Here is a 9,610-nt window from a genome sequence, read left to right on the forward strand (position 1 = left end):
ATTGTATTTGATCATTGTAACTTCCACAGATGCTTGTAATGAACTGATGGCATAGTCGTTGATATTATCATGTTGTTGCTACACTTGTTGCATCAGAAGAAAGCTTCGCAAGATACTTAACATCACGGTATCTCTCGTCTTTTTTTTTACTTTTTGATTTAAGTTTTGTAATTTGAATTATATTTTTTATAAATCGCCAATCCGCCCGAACCGCCAAGGCAAATCCACCATTATTTGCCAATCGAACCGCCGGTTTTTGATAAGAAAAATGACAAATTCTAGTAATACTTTTATCAATCCGCCACCACTACAAAAAAATTTGTTTTTTGCGACGGTAAACGGCCGTCGCAAATGCTCCCGGAAGCCGTCGCTAATGCCTTTTGCGACGGTAATGTGGTTTTTTGCGACGGTAAGGGGGGGTCGCGACAGATGGGGTTGCAAAAGACCTTTCGCGACGGTAACTACTGTCGCCATTAATTTCTGCGACGGTAAGGTGTGTTTTTTGCGACGGCATTTTTACCGTCGCAAATAATGGGGAAAAAATCACTTTTCGCGACGGCACGTAATTCCCGTCGCTAAAAGTGAGTTTTTGAGACGGTAACATTACCGTCGTTAAAGGCTCTGGCATCTTATAAGTATTGGCGACGGCACGGTTTACCGTCGCTAAAGGTGTCCTGTACATTCAATAAGACAGCTTTTGCGACTGTGTTGGTACCGTCGCAAAAGCCTATTAATGGTTTTTGCGACGGGTTCTTCCTCCCGTCTCAAAAAATTAAAAAAAAAAAAAAAACCCTGCTGATAAATTATTAAAAAAATTAAAATAACCTGTATTAGATAAAAAATAAATATAAAAAATTGAAAAATTACAGAATAATATAAACACGTACATAAACAAAAATTGACAAATAATGAAAATTAATAATATTGTTCCATTCATAGCAATACATAAATAAAAATTCATAACAATAAAAATTATGCCACTACATAACGTCGCATAATACATACATAATGTTGCTCCCAAATTTAAATAACATAAATCAAAATCAAAATCAAAAGTTTTCGTCTTCATTCGTTCGTGGGTTACAAAAACAAAAATTAGTCATAATCTTGATACGCCCGCATTCCAGAAAAAGCCAACTGCTACTCAGGAAATATCTGAAAAAAACAAGATAAAAATAATTAAAAACCATATAATGTGTTAATATTTTAATTATCGAAAAATATAAAAAAAAAATTGACAACTATATAATTAGAAAGATAGTTTAGTAAATAATTTTGACTGGACCGAAATCCGGCTCTAACTCCCAAACCGGGAACCCGATTCGAGCCCCGTCTTCTCCCACAAGTCTCTCGTGCCTAGGCGGTCGTGTGTGCCAAGTTTCGTGCTAAACCGACGCCGTTTGGTGATTTTGGGGCGTTAACGCCTCGAATTCAAATTTCTTAAAGAAGTAGTTTGCCTAAAGTGAAATCCGACTCTAACTCCCAAACCGGGAACCCGATTCGAGCCCCGTCTTCTCCCACAACTCTCTCGTGCCTAGGCGGTCGTGTGTGCCAAGTTTCGTGCTAAACCGACGCCGTTTGGTGATTTTGGGGCGTTAACTCCTCAAATTCAAGTTTCTTAAGGAAGTAATTTGCCTAAAGTGAAATCCGACTCTAACTCCCAAACCGGAAACCCGATTCGAGCCCCGTCTTCTCCCACAAGTCTATCGTGCCTAGGCGGTCGTGTGTGCCAAGTTTCGTGCTAAACCGACGCCGTTTGGTGATTTTGGGGCGTTAACGCCTCGAATTCAAGTTTCTTAAAGAAGTAGTTTGCCTAAAGTGAAATCCGGCTCTAACTCCCAAACCGGGAACCCGATTCAAGCCCCGTCTTCTCCCACAAGTCACTCGTGCCTAGGCGGTCGTGTGTGCCAAGTTTCGTGCTAAACCGACGCCGTTTGGTGATTTTGGGGCGTTAACGCCTCGAAAAAAAGTTTCTTAAAGAAGTAGTTTGCCTAAAGTGAAATCCGACTCTAACTCCCAAACCGGGAACCCGATTCGAGCCCCGTCTTCTCCCACAAGTCTCTCGTGCCTAGGCGGTCGTGTGTGCCAAGTTTCGTGCTAAACCGACGCCGTTTGGTGATTTTGGGGCGTTAACGTCTCGAAAAGAAGTTTCTTAAAGAAGTAGTTTGCCTAAAGTGAAATCCGACTCTAACTCCCAAACCGGGAACCCGATTCGAGCCCCGTCTTCTCCCACAAGTCTCTCGTGCCTAGGCGGTCGTGTGTGCCAAGTTTCGTGCTAAACCGACGCCGTTTGGTGATTTTGGGACGTTAACGCCTCGAAAAGAAGTTTCTTAAAGAAGTAGTTTGCCTAAAGTGAAATCCGACTCTAACTCCCAAACCGGGAACCCGATTCGAGCCCCGTCTTCTCCCACAAGTCTCTCGTGCCTAGGCGGTCGTGTGTGCCAAGTTTCGTGCTAAACCGACGCCGTTTGGTGATTTTGGGGCGTTAACGCCTCGAAAAGAAGTTTCTTAAAGAAGTAGTTTGCCTAAAGTGAAATCCGACTCTAACTCCCAAACCGGGAACCCGATTCGAGCCCCGTCTTCTCCCACAAGTCTCTCGTGCTTAGGCGGTCGTGTGTGCCAAGTTTCGTGCTAAACCGACGCCGTTTGGTGATTTTGGGGCGTTAACGCCTCGAAAAGAAATTTCTTAAAGAAGTAGTTTGCCTAAAGTGAAATCCGACTCTAACTCCCAAACCGGAAACCCGATTCGAGCCCCGTCTTCTCCCACAAGTCTCTCGTGCCTAGGCGGTCGTGTGTGCCAAGTTTCGTGCTAAACCGACGCCGTTTGGTAATTTTGGGGCGTTAACTCCTCGAATTCAAGTTTCTTAAGGAAGTAGTTTGCCTAAAGTGAAATCCGGCTTTAACTCCTCGAATTCGAGCCCCGTCTTCTCCTACAAGTCTCTCGTGCCTAGGCGGTCGTGTGTGCCAAGTTTCGTACCAATCCGACCCCGTTTGTCGATTTTGTCCTTTGATTAATGTGTGAGGTTTTATTATATGTGTAATCTAACAGTGGAGAATCTTTCATGATCATTTTCATGAATATATTTTACCATGCCTGTTATGTATACAATAGAACAATCTAATCCAAATAAATGAAGAATACATATTGGCAGGTTCACCGAAATTAAGAACCTCATATATGACAATCCAATATCATAATACTAAAATAATCAGCTTTAAAACAGAGAGTTCAAATTATTAGCAGGGTACAATCCATTCAAGTGATTCTACAATTATCTAATCCCATGATATAACTTATCTCTCACAATCCTATTAATAATCCCATAATATTTAATCCCACAAAAAATAATCCAACAATCAAATGTGGCCCTGATGTTTAACCCAATACTTACCTCTCACAACACTTCTTATAGAATTTTTATCAAACATCCCATAAGAATTCGAAGCACCAAATTGGAGCTCATTCCATAGTATGCTAATCTTTCACAACATTCATTCCCTGTACATAAACAAAAAAATCAAATAAAAAATTCTTCAAAATTATCAATTTCTGGTAACATGAATAATCAATGGAAAACATAAAATACCTAGGATGTAAGGGCAGGCTTTCCAGGTTCCTGTTTTCTTCTTATTGGCCGGATTACCACGGTAATCTACAGTCCCATCTTTTGTATAGTTATCTTCTTCTTCCATGGCTTTTTTCTACAAACTGGTGTTTGATTGTTTAGGGATTGCCTCCGTTTGGGAATTTAATCAAACACTGATGGAGCTCAAAAAATGTGCCAAAACTGCAATGAACGGAGCAATTGGGAATGGTTTTTAAGTTGAACAACTACAATGGACAGCTTAGCAAGATAAGCGAACATAAGTCAATTCATTAGAAATCCAATTCTACAAATTTTCTTTTCTTTTCTTTTCTTTTTCAAGCAGATATAGGGTTCGAATAAAAAAGTTCTGGTGATTTTGCAATGATTCCCAATTTTCTTTTTCAATCATATGCCATCTACCCAAGAAACATACAATATTAGAAGCAGTGAAATCAAACCATGAAACCTGACTTCACTCTCACCTAATGTGCTTGGTTCATGGATTTGGAGTGAGATTTGGAAAGAGAAAGGAAAAAGGCCCTCAAATCTATGAACCAAACAGAGTCTCAAACTTATCAAACTGTCAACAAAAACTTTCCACCAGCAAACAATTGTTTTGAATCTTGGATTTGTGAAAGGAATACAACAGGAAAGGAAGGGCAAAAGAGAAACGAAAATTTTTATTTTCAATCCACAAATCACTCTATAAATCCACGATCCAAATACACGCTGGTTGGGAGATTTGAGAAGGAAATTGGAAACGGAAAAAAAGAAAAAAAAAAGTGAAATATGAACATAGTTTCACATACTTTTTCCATTTTTCTTTTCCAAATTACCAACCAAACACAGTATAAAGAAAATCTTCTGAAAATTAACAATACAAACCATTTTAGCAGGTAGAAATGAAAATTTTTTGTTTCTCATTTCATTGGACTTGGAAACTAAAATTAAGGAATAAATAAGCAAGTAGATAAACAAATAAAGGACAAAATACTATATATATATATATATATATATATTTTGAATGTGATACATACTTGAGAAATTTAAGCAATACCCAGAAAGCAGTTTAGGCTCATGAACAGATCTCAAGGAGATGAGAGCAGCAAAAGAGGATTCACTCAAGTGAACAGTGAAACACAGTGGGCATTGCTCACATAACTCAAATACTGTGAGTGATATTTCGTTTTGGGGTCTTTTTGATTTAATATAAATAGATGATAATGCAAATGATGAGAGAGATGTGTCGTGAAAGTCAACAAAACAAACATAGGTTTCTCAAGCGGCATGTGTGTGGCTGTGGCTGTGGCTGTGGCTGTGGCTGTGTGCGCGCGGACCCACACCAATAGCAACGAAAAGTAATCCGCTTGGGAGGTGGGTTTATTGGTTATTTTAATTGATAAATCTATATAATAAGAGAGTAGTGTTTTTAAAAATGTATAAAATGTAAGAGATATTTTCTTTGATTGGCTCAAATCAATTTTAATATCTATTCATGGTTCAGATCAATTCTTCAGATGATGTTTCCGCCCAACACTCTACCGTCTGTTTCTCCACTCTTCTCCCTCAGTATCTAACCTGTGTCCCCATCTACCCTCTGTCTACCCATCTTCCCTATCTATTTCTCTGCCTACCCTCTCTATCTCTCCCTTCCTCTCCGTTCTTCTTCTTGATTTTTTTATCAAACGCCCGTCTCCATGCTAGCACCACCTCACCTATATATATATATATATATAATGTGTAATTGCATATATTAGACTATGCTGAGAAGATTATAGATTCGCAAGTGGGTGAACAATTCTAGTAAGACAGACTACAAGAATTACAACAGGGTTTGGTACATTTGGAACAGAGCTTCACTTTTGTTCAACTAAGAAAGCATGAGTGGATCCATAGCAAGTTCAGCGTGAACATGGAAAATTAGGACAGTTCTAGAAAATTCATTTTAAATCATATTTTCCCCAAATAATTGCTGCCACTATCATAACTCTTGTCTTATTGCAATCAAATGGGTGTTGCAACATAACAATGAACACTTTGCATATGAAAGAACAATTGTGTCCCCAAATAATTATGTGATATTTTAGAATTTCATCAAATTGACCCCACTAAATTATATGATTGAAGAGAATGTCAAATTTTAACATAAAAAAGGTGTTGAATTTTTTTTTTAATGTGTTTTTTTAATTTTTATTTTTTCCTAAATGTGATTCTTATTAAAAATTTAGTTCAAAATCAAAAATAAAATGGAATATTTTTAGCATTTTGCACTTTTTTGGAGTAGATTCAATTCCAACACAGAGATCTGTTGCCACACAAAAAAAAAAAAAAAAAAACACAAATCTAATTGCCTAATAGAAATGAACATATTTAATTCCAATCACAGATTTAACTTCGAACAGAAATCAACAGATTTAATTCCAACTCAGAGATCTGTTGCCATAAAAAAAAAAAAAAAATCACACACAGATCTGATTGCCAAACAGAAATGAGCATATTTAATTCCAAATAAATAACAGATCTGATGAGATGTGAGAGAGAGAGAGAGAGAGAGAGAGGCTTATCCGTGAAGTCGATCGGCGAGGAGTCGATCTTGCGAGGTTGATCGGTGAGGAGTTGATCTTGCGAGGTCGATCTGTGCAGACGAAAATGAGAGAGTGAGAGAGAGACTGATGAGATGAAGTGAGAGAGAGACTGATGAGATGAGAGAGAGAGAGAGAGAGAGAGAGAGAGAGAGAGAGAAGCTTACCTATGAGATCGATCGGTGCAATGAGAGAGTGAGGTCGATCGGTGAGGAGTCGATCTGTGCAGATGAAAATGAGAGTGAGAAAGAGACTGATGAGATGAGATGAAATGAGAGGAGTGAGAGAGCTGTGTGCATATTAGGGTTTTTTTTTGGGGATTTTGGGTTTGGAGTAGGAGAACCCGAGTGGGAATGGAGAAAGAAATTTTTTTGGAATTTTTTTTATTTTTATTACAAATGAATATTTAAATAATAAAATGATTTTTTTTTTTTGCAACGGAAGAATTGTTAAAAAAATTATTTTTTATTAAAATAATTTTTTTTTTATAGTTGATGAATTTTATTTTTTTTTACATTTAGTAAGGTTGAAAATTTATTTGTTTCATATTTATTTTAATGAATAAAATTTTTTTTTTTTTATTTGGTAGAAGTAGGGATAATATTTTCCATTAAAATAAAGTTAATTTTTTGTGGTCAATGAAAATAATTTTTTTGTGACTCATTTTTTTTTTTTATACTAAAAATCAAGAACTAATTTTTTTGTGGTAGAGGATAGAAATGGCAGTAGTGGTGAAAGTGGTGGATAAGAGGTGATAGTGGTAGTGGTAGTGATGGTGAATGAGATAAGTGGTGAAGTTGTGGTAGTGGTAGAGGAGATAGAATAGCGGTGGTAGATGAGAGATAATGGTAGTAGTAGTGGTGGTAGTGGAGTGGTAGCGATGATGGTAGTAATGATAGTTGTAGAGATGGAGTGACAATAGTGGTAGTAGTGGAATGACATTTGCAGTAGTGGTGAATATGGTAGAGAAGATGGGTGGTGAGAGAGAGATAAGTGAGAGACAGATAGAGAAGAGAGATAAAGAGAGAGAGAGAGAGAGAGAAAAACAGACAGAGACAAAGTGATGAGCGAGAGAGAGACAAAGTGGTCGCTAAAAGTGCATTTTCTTATAGTGGATCGATAAATCGAAAGGGAGCTCAGTAAATAGAGAAGACGGGAGTGAGAGAGTGAGCAACGCAAACAGAGAAAAAGATAGAGAGTAAGAGACAGAAAAAGAGATAGAGAGAGAAGAGAGATGAACGAGAGAGATAGAGAGAAGAGAGATGAACGAAAGAGACAGAGAGAGAAAAGAGATGAGAGAAGAGATAGATAAATAGAGAATATGAGAAGGAGAGAGTGAGCAAGGCGAACATAATGAGGGAGAAATAGACAAATAGACAAGCATACAGAGAGAGAGATGAGTGATGAGTGAGAGAGTGTGAGAGTGAGAGAGAGACAAAGAGAGAGAGATAGACAGAAAAAAAAGAGAGAGAGAAAGAGAGAGAGAGAAAGAGATAGAAGGAGAGATAGAAAAGGAGAGAGAAACAAGAGATGAGCGAAAGATAGACAAAAAGAGAGAGAAATAAAGCGAAAAGAGATGAGCGAGAGAGAGACACAGAAAAAGAGAGAGACATAGAGAGAAGAGAGACAGATAGACAAACAGACAGAGAGAGAAGAGTGATGAGTGAGAGAGAGAAAGAGAAGAGAGAAAGGAAGATGAAAAAATGGATGAAAAGATATAGACAAAGAGAGAAAGAGCGAAAAGAGATAAATGAGAAAGAGAAAGAGAGAGATGAGCGAGAAAGACAAAGAGAAGAGAGATGAGTGAGAGAGGCAGAGAGAGAAGACAGATGAGAGAGATAGAGAGAAGAGATATGAGCGAGAGACAACGAGAGAAAGAGAGAAAGAGAGAGACAGAGACAGACAGACAGACAAACAGAGAAGAGTGATGAGTTAGAGAGAGAGAGAGACACAAAGAGAGAAAAAGATAGAGAGTGAGAAACAGAGAGAGAAAAGAGATGAACGAAAGAGATAGAGAGAAGAGAGATGAACAAAAGAGACAGAGAGAGAAAAGAGATGAGAGAAAAGATAGATAAATCGAGGAGAAGCTCGATAAGTAGAGAATATGAGACGGAGAGAGTGAGCAAGACGAATATAATGAAGGAGAAATACACAAATAGACAAGCATACAGAGAGAGAGATGAGTGATGAGTGAGAGAGAGTAGGAGTGAGAGAGAGAGAGAGAGATAAACAGAAAAAGAGAGAGAGAGAGAGAGAATGAGAGATAGAAAAAGAGAGAGAAACAAGAGATGAGCGAAAGATAGACAAAAAGAGAGAAATAGAGCGAAAAGAGATGAGCGAGAAAGAGACACAGAAAAAGAGAGATGGGCGAGAGAGATAGAGAGAGATATAAATAAGAGAGAGAGAAAAAAAAAATAAATGAGAGAGATAGAGAGAAGAAAGATGAGCGAGAGAGATAAAGAGAAGGCATAAGAGATAGAGAGAAGAAAGATATGCGAGAGACACAGAGAGAAAATGAGAGAGATACACAGACAGACAGAGAAAGAAGAGTGATGAGTGAAAGAGATAAATACTGAGAGACAGGAAGATGAAAAAATGAATGAAAAGAGATGTTATATTAAAAGAGTAAGACGACATCGTTTTATTTATTTTTTTTGTGACAGAAAAATACTATTGAATTTATTCAAACTATTTTGTGACTGTATATATATGAAGCTGTCTCAAAACCACAATCACTATGTTAGGTTAGAGTTTTTCAAAAACTCTTTTGAGAAAATTATACTTTCTTGTTTTCCGTGTTATATTATTTTTACTGAATTTTTTTAATATTTAATTTTTTAATTTTTAGACACACCTAACATAAATACACCTAAAAAGTAAAAAAATCTTTTAAAAATTCACTAAATACCAAAAATACAAAAGAAATACAATAATTCAATACATTTTTTTTATATTTGTATGTATTTATTAATTTTTAAAAATATTTTTTCATAATTTTTTTTAGATACATTTAAGTAAAGTGCATCTAAAAAAAAATATTTAAAAATTTAAAAATATTCACTTAAAAAAAAAAAAAACCACAAAAGTGACTTTTTGCGACGGTAAAAAATACCGTCTCAAAAAATCAGAGTATTTGCGACAGTAAAAAATACCGTCTCAAAAAACAGAGTATTTGCGACGGTAGAAAAATGCCGTCTCAAAAAACAGAGTATTTGCGACGGTAGAAAATACCGTCGCAAATACTCTCCTTTTTTGCGACGGTATTTTTCTACCGTCGCAAATACTCTGTTTTTTGAGACGGTATGTTTTACCGTCGCAAATACTCTGTTTTTTGAGACGGTATTTTTTACCGTCGCAAAAAGTCACTTTTTGCGACGGCAAGTGTACCGTCGCAAATAGTTCCGTCTTTTAAGCCCCATTTTCTTGTAGTGCACCCACCAT

The 9,610-nt window shown here is 37.0% G+C and overlaps 1 long non-coding RNA gene across 1 annotated transcript; it reads right to left on the minus strand.

Annotated features, from left to right (window-relative positions):
- Positions 1 to 906: 906 nt before the first annotated feature.
- LOC145792710 (uncharacterized) lies at positions 907 to 4,834 on the minus strand. Its single transcript, XR_014332484.1, has 4 exons — positions 4,625 to 4,834; positions 3,588 to 3,788; positions 3,393 to 3,499; positions 907 to 1,155 (listed from the first exon to the last, which is right to left on the minus strand). It is a non-coding gene; the product is annotated as an uncharacterized LOC145792710 (long non-coding RNA).
- Between the last annotated feature and the right edge of the window lie 4,776 nt (positions 4,835 to 9,610).

The sequence above is a fragment of the Camellia sinensis genome, chromosome 6 (assembly GCF_055761805.1).
Source record: "Camellia sinensis isolate YWXY chromosome 6, ASM5576180v1, whole genome shotgun sequence".
In the NCBI taxonomy this organism is placed as follows: domain Eukaryota; kingdom Viridiplantae; phylum Streptophyta; class Magnoliopsida; order Ericales; family Theaceae; genus Camellia; species Camellia sinensis.